This window comes from Calonectris borealis, chromosome 1 (assembly GCF_964195595.1).
Source record: "Calonectris borealis chromosome 1, bCalBor7.hap1.2, whole genome shotgun sequence".
In the NCBI taxonomy this organism is placed as follows: Eukaryota; Metazoa; Chordata; class Aves; order Procellariiformes; family Procellariidae; genus Calonectris; species Calonectris borealis.
In genome coordinates this window covers 58,347,445-58,358,355 of record NC_134312.1, presented here as the reverse complement: position 1 = coordinate 58,358,355, position 10,911 = coordinate 58,347,445, and the positions used below count along the sequence as shown (strand labels likewise).

The 10,911-nt window shown below is 47.6% G+C and overlaps 1 long non-coding RNA gene across 1 annotated transcript; it reads left to right on the top strand.

Annotated features, from left to right (window-relative positions):
- Positions 1-4,231: 4,231 nt before the first annotated feature.
- On the top strand, positions 4,232-9,485 carry LOC142084795 (uncharacterized). The gene is made up of 3 exons (XR_012674444.1): positions 4,232-4,254; positions 6,920-7,043; positions 8,245-9,485. It is a non-coding gene; the product is annotated as an uncharacterized LOC142084795 (long non-coding RNA).
- Positions 9,486-10,911: the final 1,426 nt, after the last annotated feature.

Below are 10,911 nucleotides of genomic sequence, written 5' to 3'. Positions count from 1 at the left end.
CATCAGGGAGACGAGAGGTGGTGGCAGGGCTTGCGCAACTGAGGAGAAGCCTGATTAGTACATCTGTTCCTGCCTTACTGTCTCAGTGTGTTTCGGATCAGGAGTTCTTCACCTCAGGCACTGCAGTGGTCTCTGTCCCACAGAGCTGACTCTGGGGTGCAGCTCAAGGGTTGAGGAACCTGCTTAGGCCTGGAGTATGGGTCTGCTGGGAGCCAGGATGGAAAGGAGGAGTATGGACAAGATTAGGACTGAAAGAAAAGATTAGGGAGGAAGAAAAAATGAAGGAAAAAGTGAGAAGAAAGCAGGTAGATCCACAGAGAGAGGCACCAGGGCAGCCTGTGTTCACATTTATTTAGCGGTGTTGCTGTGGACTCCCCCTTTGCCTGATCATTTTAGCCTGAACATGTATTGGCCGCTCATCAGAGCACAGAATATGAGGCAGGAGGAAACCACCTCATCATCAAGAGAGGTTTTGACTGCCAGGAGGAACTAGGGCCCAACAGCTCCTTTAGAAACTCTCTTAAAAGCAAGAAGGATTTTTCACTTCCTTACCTCTTGAGCACCTGAAGGCCAAGACTTCACCTTGAATTAGAGGGCAGTAAATTTACCTCAGACCTCCCTGTGTTGCTGGGTGTTAGCTGTTTCATCTTTACCTTTTCCTTATGTTGCCTCTATAAACGGGGACTTTATACTGGAGTAATCCTTTCGCTTCTCTGTGGGTTGCCTCATCTACTGAGCTGCAAGCTCTTTGGGGTAAGGCAGTTACTGCCCTGCATGCAATGACAGTTATTCTTGTTGGGGCTACTGGGAATAATCCTAATAGACATAACTGAGAGGGTGGACTGCAGACTCATAAATATCTTCATCATAAGCACAATCACAGTTTGATTCACTTTCTGGAGAACCTGACTCCTACCCATGAGTAATTTCCTTCCTATTTGCCCCTCGCTTTTCCACTCTTCTGAGGCTTTGCCCACTCCCTTTTCCCATGATTACTCCTTAACTCTCTCCTGAGGTCTTCAGTGGGATTGTGCTTGGCCGTCTCTTGGCCAGCATGGCTTCTCCTTCACTGCAATGATGAGGTAGGCAGGGAGAGTAGGAGGGAACTGTCAGGCTGCCTCTGGGGAACCTCCCTGCCACACTGGTTTGGTTTATCTGCCATCAAGATGCATGCCCCAAAAGCCCACCTGACCCCAGGACTTGGCCATCGTGACAGAGTCGGAGCTAGCCTCCCTCCCTCTCCAGCCCCTTTAACCCAAAATATAAGCCTGACTTGAAGTGAAAGAGAAGTGGGTTAAATAAGGGAGGATTTGTCAGTGTAATTTGGAATATTTAGGGTGGCAACCTCTGACATGGTGGGCATTAGCACAAGGAAGGTGTGAGGCATTTCTGTGCTCTCTGCTCCTTTCTAGCCCAGAGGGAGCCAGGAAGGTACCTGAGGGTTTGCTCTTCAGCTGTGAGTAAGCTTGCAAGGAAAACCGCATTGCTTGGGTCATTGACAACTTGACTGGCCAGAGCCCCAGGGGCAACGCTCCCTAGCTGGCTGGGTAACAAGAGCATCCGTCTCCAGTGCTGGCAGTGTGGCAGTCAGCCACTTGGCGAAAAGATGGATCAAATCATAGCACAGCCAAGGAAAACCTGGGAAGGAAATGGAGTCCAACTCTGTCAGGCCAGGCTGCGGCTGCTTAGCAGTAGAAGGATAAAACTCAGTTGGGTCTTTTCTTTGGCATCCTGGAGAGTGAGGCCAAGATAGGGGTGGATAGATATGGATAGTTAGGAGTGAATCCTAGTGTCACTATGAGCAGGAGAGGTTGGGGCATCATACTTACCCCTTCATTAGCCTTCCCTCCCACCACCCAAATCAGACACCACCAGTTGTCACTACTACTGTGCCAAAAAAAACCCCACCACAGGTACAAGGGGAGGGCAAAGCCGATTGAGGGGTGGAACTTGTGAAGGGTACATTGCTCCACCTCTTCCTAAATGCTCTTGTCTTTCCCTTTTTTCCTTTTGGTACCCCATGTGCAGTGGTACCCTATCTGCTCAGTGAGGAAAGGCAGGTGAATCCCTTCCTTTCACCACTTCTCCACAGTCTCCAAGGGCTGGGGGATGGCAATATATCATTAGCCAGTGCTCTGCCACAAAGCAGAGAGGCAAGTCATACCTGACTGAGGATGGTACTGCCAGCAGGACAGGCTGGAAAGACCCAACTCACAGGGATCCAGCCAGCAGCCAGCCACTCCTGCCACATCTCCACTTCACTCCACTCCATGGGGCAGGGGGAGATGGCTCCATACCCAAGGTTCCTCCTTCCCTTTGAGGGATGGACGTGTCTCCCTTTGTTCTTCTCAAGGGCAAGGCACCATTGGGCATAGAGGAGGAGAGCAGATCTGCGTTGGTGTTGGAGGATGGCTTCCCACCTAGAAACAGGCATGCTGTTAGCAAACAGCACTGCACTGGATTGTCATTGTGAGATGTGGAGTCACAGTAGTAAGCTCCCTGACAAGATGAAAGGGCGACCCCGTACTCAGCATGTACAGTTTGTTGGCCCTAATTTCTCCTCTGCTCTGGGCTCTGTGTGCCAGGATGAGATGCATCAGGAGAGGTACCATTTTGCTAAATCTTGAAGCTGGCACTTTTAATATCCATTAGCATTGCTACTCTGCCAGAGAGCATTAGCTGAGATATATCGACTGTTCTCTTCCTGATCCCTAGCCCCAGCCCCTACCATCCCTTCTTTTGTCTCCCCAGCCCAGCCTGACTGCTGTTCTAAGTACCGACAACATCAGTTATCTCAGGCTCAACCCCCCTCTTCAACAAATCTGTCATTATCGCCTTTCACTCTGCTCCTTTTCGATGATTTTTGTATCTTGAGGAAAGTGTGTCCCTATGCAATGCACATGGACCCACACCCAGACACATACCTAGCAAAGGACAGAAGGCAAGACTTAGTTTCTTCTGCCTCCAAGAAACAGATATGAAGCACTGAGTGGAGCAAAGGAAGGAGAAAGTTTGAAATACAGATCCTGGCATTCCTTCTTGGCTGCATTGTAGGGGTCAGCAGAATCCCCTGCCAAGATTTGTTTTTGAGGCACTGTGCAAATGAGTTGTCAAAGCCATCCCTGCCATCCCTCCATTACCTTGGACTACTGAGCATCCAAAAGCAGAATGGTTGGTGCTCCTCTGAGGGGGTGAACAGAGGTGAGGAAAGTGAGTAGGATTTGCTCTGGATGTCTGTGACCAGGTTAGAAGATGGAGCTGGCCCTCTATGCATTGGTCAAGCTGCCATGGACTCAATGTGCTACTTGCCAAATCCAAGTGACCTGAAACAGCTTATACCCAGATAGTTAAAGTCTACTCCCGAACAGGAGGCCATATAATGACCCTTGGCATTGGCTCTCCCTCAAGCCAGGCATGAACCTTATACAGCAGATTGCTGATCTGCACAAGCCACAGCCATACTCAGGAGTGGGCTAACAATTGCCATGTGGACAGCCTGAGAACCGTGCTCAGACTGTCCTGGGTGTGTTTGGTATAGATGTAACCCCAAAGGGCTGTGTCCATGGGCCTTCAGAGTCTTCTAGGCATTGAAGAGTCTTTGGGAAAAGGGAAGGGCAAGGAGGAAAAGGACAAGCAAGAGAAGTGCTTTCTGCAAAGGACTTTCTGAGGAGATGGTTTTAAGGGACTCAGGCAAAGAAAGGGAATGAATTTGGGAACAGTGCAGCTTGCTCTGCACTGTTTGACTGTGCAGCTGTCAAACATCAGAGACAGGAGGAAGATTATACCAGGATTCCCATTTTGGCTGGGTGACTATGAGCACCAATGCATGTGTGTAACCAAGAAATGTCAAAAGTTGCTACAGACCGATGTGCCTTCACCCAGAGTCACTTTGATCTACCTCCTAGTCTTGATCCATCTTCTTTTCCCCTCCCACCCACAGAGGTTCAGAGAAAAGGAAAAACAAGGCAATAGTTACCCAGTACATGTAGCAAGCCAAGATCAGCAGAGTACACTACAGTCATTATGTTACCTCAGTGTGGAAGTATTGGGGAACATGTTGTGGGCATGTGCTTAATGACGGAGGAAGGATTTGGTGGGAGTACAGTATGGTGTACTTATATTTGTTTGTGTTCATAAAGAATAAATACCCACCTGTTTGCAGTAAAGTAAGTGTAAATGTCTTCTGGTCATCCTATAATACTGACAGTTTTCTCTCTTCTCTTATTTTCAGGTGACACTATCCTCACCAGACAGGTAAGAGAGGCAAATATGTATTTGTTATGGCTGGAAAGAAAGATGAATGCTAGTTGTCAGGGAGCAACAAGAGCAGGACTGCTCCATGAAAAAGGATGAGTCAGGAGGCAAGGGTAACATAAGCATGGGCAAGACAGGGACCCCACAGGCTGGGGTGAGATACCACACTACCTGAGCAGGGCTAGTGATAGCAACAAGATCTATTGACAAACTTAGGTAAACCAAGATGATGAAACAGATCTCAGATCCATTCAGGAGCCACACAACTACAAAACACCAAAAGTGGGTTCCTTGGCCTGAGCTTAAATAGACCTCTGGGGCCATGGGTAGAGGATGTGTGGGTGGAAGTCCCAGATGAGATTGGTCAGGGCAGTTAAGGCTTATGGGCTCCGACACTACCACTGAATGCCATGCTCTGAATGTGTTGGTTACTGCAGTTGTGACTTGGGGGATGGCTACACAGTTACATTCTAGTGTGTGTGTCTATGATAAAGAAGTTTGTATATACACAATCTATCAGCATACTGGTATAAAGCTGTATGGTAACCGAATCCAAAGCAAAAAAAACGTAGCTGGCAGCTGCTTCCATCTACTCACCCAGTAACCTGGTCTGGTCTCAAAAGCATTGGTGAGTTATTTTAACCTTTGCTATTGCTCTCAGTTTAGGTAAATTGATGGGAAACTCTTTTCAGAAAGGCAAGCCTTAGCCTGAAGTTTATTTAATTTCTGCTCTCTGAAGTGTTGTATTTGACTGAGTTTGAATCAAAGTGGCTGTCCATCACTGTACCTGGAGAAGTAGTAGAACACACAAATGTGTTCTACTTGAGTGACCCCTGTCTAGAAACATGCTGGACAGATTGTTAAAGAGTTTGTAGCTATGCTAGAAAGTGGAAAAAAAATCCCACAGATTGGGTTTTCTTGAGGATGGGGAGACACTCTCTGTCTGGGACCCACCTTAGTAGGATATACTAAGGATACTCTCACTTACAGTGAGAAAAAGAGGAAATAAAGTTTCCTCCCTGCAGGCAGATGATATTGTCACATTGTCCTTATGCAGAGTAGAGGTAAAAGAAAGAAGCACAAAGAAAGAAAAGAAATCCACAGGTGTTAAGGCATAGGGGCATGAACAGAAGTCTGAAAGGACCATAGACACAGAAGAAGAAGGATTGATTGGAAGCTCGAATAAAGGAGATGTGTTCATCAAAGCACCTAGAAAGACAAAGTCTTTAAAAGGTGTTACTATGTAAAAATAATTCTGTAGCAAAGCATCGGTGTGAAAAGTCATTATCTCACATAGAGATCTCTTGGCAGAACATACAGTGCTTTGGCAGCTCCATCCCAGCCCCAATACAATGGCAACACTGGGCTATCTCTTGTGATGAACCCTACCCCTCCTTTCTGGTACAGGCTGGGACTGAGACCCCACCTCTGGCCCACACCACAAACTTCCTCCCAGCACAGATCTCTTGGCAACACACATTTTGTTTTGGCTTTCCTGTTTTAGACCAGCTCCAACCATACCTCTAGTCCTTATTTTTATACCTTTTATCCTTTTTACAGGATGTAATGGATTCTCACAGACAGGACTCTTAGCCATGATCTTTGCAGTACTAAGTTCATCTTGAATGCTCAGATAGTTTTCTTAAAACATCTGAAATTGCAATTTGATGTCTCCATTTTACCTGTCTGTTGTTTTTCAAGGCAGAATCCAGCTATTTATCTTAGGAGAATGAGGTAGTATTTGCAATGTCTCCTATCAACATAGTTCAGGCACCAAGCAGAAAAATCCCTGGGATTGCAAAAAGCCTGGAACTGCTTCTTCTGGATATGGATATGCTCAAGTCCCCTGGGACAGGCCAGAAATTTTCCTCCCCCAAGCCACAGTCTGCCCAAGAACAACATGTGAGGTCAGACCTGGAGGACAGAAAAGGATGGAGAGTAGAGTGAGGACTGTTGCTGCCTGGCCTCTTTGTCCACTTGTTTATGTCCTCAGTACTGAGATTGTTGTGAGACCATCTCCTTGTCTCTGATTGTTCTCTTCCCTCACTCCACCCTGTATAATGGCACTCTTCTGACAGCTTTTGATGCTGAGGTTGGAAGGAGGGATGGTTGGGTCTGGATTGCTGGAGGTTACTTGGAGTGGCAGGACTTCATACCCTATTGCCTACAAGCCAAGATCAGTGTGGAGGTTCAAGGTGAGGCTGACAGGTGAGAGATGTCTGGATACAGCGAAGAGCGTGAGCAGATGACACAAGGAAGGAGGAGGTAGGAAGAGTTGTGGAGTCCTATCAGACTCCTGTGATGATACTGGGCCAGGGGGTTACAATGGAGCCAGGAGAAAATGGGCAAGAAGGAATCTAGGCCTTTATCTGAGAAAACCAAAGAACAGCAAAAACACCTGCAAGGCCTTTTCAGTGGGCATGCCAGGCAAATCATAGGGCAAGGGAGAGCTCCAGAACCAGGCACACCACTAAGTGCCTAATTCCTATTTAGGCACCTAAATTCCCGTTGATTGGAAGGGACTGTAAGTGTGAATACTAGAGTAATTTGTCATTCCCTCATTGTGGTTTGTAAGGGCCAGATTAACACAGAGACAGACAGACAGAATGAATTAAGCAGCTCTGAATTCATCTCCAGTTTAGCAACATGTTCCTTTTGTCCGTAGGAAGGATTAGATAAACAGCACCTTGTGCTGACCTCTAAGCTCTACCTGCTGCTACTCCAGGCAGCTCAAGGTTGATTTGCCTTGGATTTGAAGCAACTGCTGTCAATAATATAAACCTCAAAAGGTGAGTAACAGGCCTCCTCATGAGACCTTATTTTTTTTCCCAGCCACCCTGTCTGTTCCAGCAGCTTTAAACCCAACGAAGGAATGAGTAATTTTTTTCTAATGATTGAAAGAAGGCAGATAAGAGGTAGGTCTTCAAATTAAGAATCCAAGTCTCAATTGCAGCTCTTATCATATTTTTCCATTTTTCCCCCTTCTTCCCAACAGAAAATAAATTGCTTCAATAAATTACATCTTTAATCTGCATAGGGGACCAGCAGGCTGGGCTCTCCTTTTAATATGTTTTATTGCAAGACAATCAACCCCTTCCTCTCACTGCATGGAGCAAACTAATAGATTTTAAACAATTCCATTATTTGATGATTTCTCCCACTATTAATACAAATTGCCTCCAGTCGCTTTCAATTAGAGCATTTTTATTTTCTAATAAATCCCAATCAGGTTCTCTCAACACCACCTAAACATGGGGAGATTACCGCACTTTCCATTTAAACAAAGAACCCATCCCACTCACGTGCCTTGCCTCCCTCTGTTTCTCATTACTTTCCTTCTTCAAAACTCTTCTTCCATTTTCCCCTCCTCTCTCTGTCAGCAGAACCCACTTATTTTCTTCCCCTACTGCTTTCTCCTAAATCTAATTCTATGTCCCTATCTCTGGTGGTGAAGTCAGTAAGGCCACCCATTAACACCATCAATTTTTGCTCTTCCCTATTATTCTGCCTGCATTCCTAAGAGCGACACAGCCCACAACTGGTACAGATCCCCTCTCCAGGGCCTCCTTTCTCTCTCCTGACACAAGAAAATGAGAAACTCTAACCTTCAAGTGAGGGTTGCCTCTGTCCCAATGGCAGCTCTCCTTGCAACATCAGCTGCAGTTCCATGCCCAGATGTTTGTGATGCAGCTGCACAAAGGTACCTCCACTCTGAAAGCAGAACTTCTGTGGACATTCAAAGTGGAGGGAGTATCTAATCTGGGGCCAGTTGTAGCAAGGATTGCAGGAGATTCTGTTGCTACTATTACCGTGATTGCATTGATCATGCCCCACTGCCTGCTCTCCTGCATGGACTCTTGGCCAGACATCTTGGCTCTGGAGGTTTTCACTCACCTTTTTGGGTCGCTAACCACTGAGCGTTAGCCCAGCCTCGAGCACTGATGTGCCGTCACTAGACACTACATATATTTCTTTGTTGTCTGTCTCCAGCAACACCAAGAGACCACCATTCAAAGGAGCAGGGAGGAGCTGAGTCCATGCAATAATACCTCATCCACAAGCCTCGGACCCTGAGGGTAGTGGATGGAGAGACAGCATTGCCACTGTTATCTTAAAGCTGAAGGAGAAGGGTGTGATTTGCCCCACAGGTCTATGACAGAGCTAAGATCTCCCAGATTCCACAGGGCTGTGACGCTTCTTAATCTGAAGGTCTTGGGTTGTTTTTTGTTTTTTTTTGTTGGGGGTGGAGGGTTGTGGTGTTTGGGTTTTTTTGTTTGGGGCGGGGGAGGCATGCTGTGTAAAGGCCCTGAGAAACACAAATAAGGGCCATTGAAGTGTTTGTGTGAAAGAGGTTTGAGAAGGTGTGCCAGAATATAATGTCACAGTAAAAATTATAAGAATGGCTATCTCAGGGTGGATCAAAGATTTAGAATCTTGTCCTAAGGAAGGAATGCTTAAAAACATATAAATATAAAATATTATCCCCAAAATGGAGCGCCACCTTTTCAGAGGACACCAACTGTTGTACAAAGCAACACCAACTCTCTTACTGCTACCAATCGAGTGCATCCCCTAAATGATGCTGCTTAGAGCAGACAGGGGTGGCATTCGGCATGCAACTGCTTCTGGGGTGGAACCTGATGCCCTGTTTGCTTCTGCAGTGCATCAGCATGTCTGCGTGACAGGGAAACAGAGGAATGAAGATTCCTGAAGAGGTACGATTCAGTGCGGAGGATGTCTGCACTGCCAGCTAGGAGTGGTCTGGAGACACCTTCTTTATTTAATGCTGTTATAGCACCGTTTAGCTTTCAGAAGGGGGCACCACTGGATTCAACCCAGTAGCTGGACAAGACTGGGTGTGGGTGAGGAGCACCATGCATGCCCAGTACACTAGCAGCTCTCCCTCGGTATGACACCTGGATGCTCTGAGGTGACTACCAGCAGCTTCAGAATGTTGCCAAAGGAGTCCCAGCTGCTGTTCCCAGGAGACAAGGACACAAACAGGCCATAGGTTTCTTCCTACAACCCATGTTCTTTACTGCTGCCGCCTGTCCTCCTGAGAGGTAGGACAGTGGAAGTTGTCAGCTGCTATGGCAATCCTGTCTTGTCTGGTATGCTGGTTTTGGCTGGAACAGAGTTAACTTTCTTCATAGTAGCTAGTATGGGGCTATGTTTTGGATTTGTGCTGAACACAGTGTTGGTAACACAGGGATGTTTTCGTTATTGCTGAGCAGTGCTCACACAGAGTCAAGGCCTTTTCTGTTTCTCGCACCACCCCACCAGCGAGGAGGCTGGGAGTGCACAAGAAGTTGGGAGGGGACACAGCTGGGACAAAGCTGGGGGAAGAAGAAAGAAGGGGGGGACGTTCGGAGTGATGGCGTTTTGTCTTCCCAAATAAGCATTACGCATGATGGAGCCTTGCTTTCCTGGAGATGGCTGAACACCTGCCTGCTGATGGGGAGTAGTAAATGAATTCCTTGTTTTGCTTTGCTTGTGTGTGTGGCTTTTGCTTTACCTATTAAACTGTCTTTCTCTCAACCCACGAGTTTTCTCACTTTTACTCTTCCGATTCTCTCCCCCATCCCACGCGGGGGGAGTGAGCAAGCGGCTGTGTGGTGCTTAGTTGCCAGTTCGGGTTAAACCACGACACCTGGCAAGGACCAAGGAAGGATCAGAGTGAGGGCAGGGATGGGAAAGGTGTGGGGATAGAAAATCTCCACAGCCTGGTTTAGGGTAATCAATATGCAGACGTCATTAGCCTTCACCATCCTTCATCACTGCAGCACAATTGGGGCTGCAGGGGCTGCATGGCGGAGGAGGAGGAGAAGGAAACTGCTGTGGGGTGGACAGGCGTAAGGACGGGAAAGCTTGGTTTCTGCACATTGATGGGCTGGCCATAAACTCCACATGCACGGGCTTAATCTCCTTCTGCGCTTTGGCCACATCACTTGCAGTGTGTGCCACGCAGCACCCCCTTCCTACTGGCTCACACCTCCACCTCGCCTCTCTTAGCCCATTGGGTGACACACTGCTGTTGCCCACCTACATACGTTCTCCATGAGTGTCATTTCACTACTCCTCCTTGACATGCACAAAGACACATCTTTGCCCCCACCTGCAGGCAGGTTTGCAATGCGCTGACCAGTCCTGCAGCTGCAGAGCTGTGGAGGTGTGGTCCCTTAACCTGATGTAAACCCCACCCTGTGCCTGTGATCCTAGACCCCCAGACACACGCACGCACACCTTACATGCACACAGAAAGCACAGCCCCCCCCCCCCACACACACACACTCCCAGACTTGGCCTCTGCCACGTATGTTTGCATACACTGCCACAGCCGACTTTCCTCCTCCTCTCCCAAGCAAATTTGCTTAAAGCATCTGAGTTCCCCAGCATACACACATCCTCCCCTCCGCCCCGATACTCCCTCCTGCCATGCCAGCCAGCGCCAGCCACCCACACAAAAACACATGCATGCAGATCGAGAGTGACGGCGGAGCCCTCAGTGAGCTGCTGGAGCAGAACAGATGGCTTAGCAACCAAAAAAACAGTCATTCGCTCCACAAGTTTCTTCCTCAATGTTCTGTTTGTTTTCAGAACACGTTCATCACCAGAATAAAATCCAGGCAAGATGGACTGATATAAACACCCCAGCCT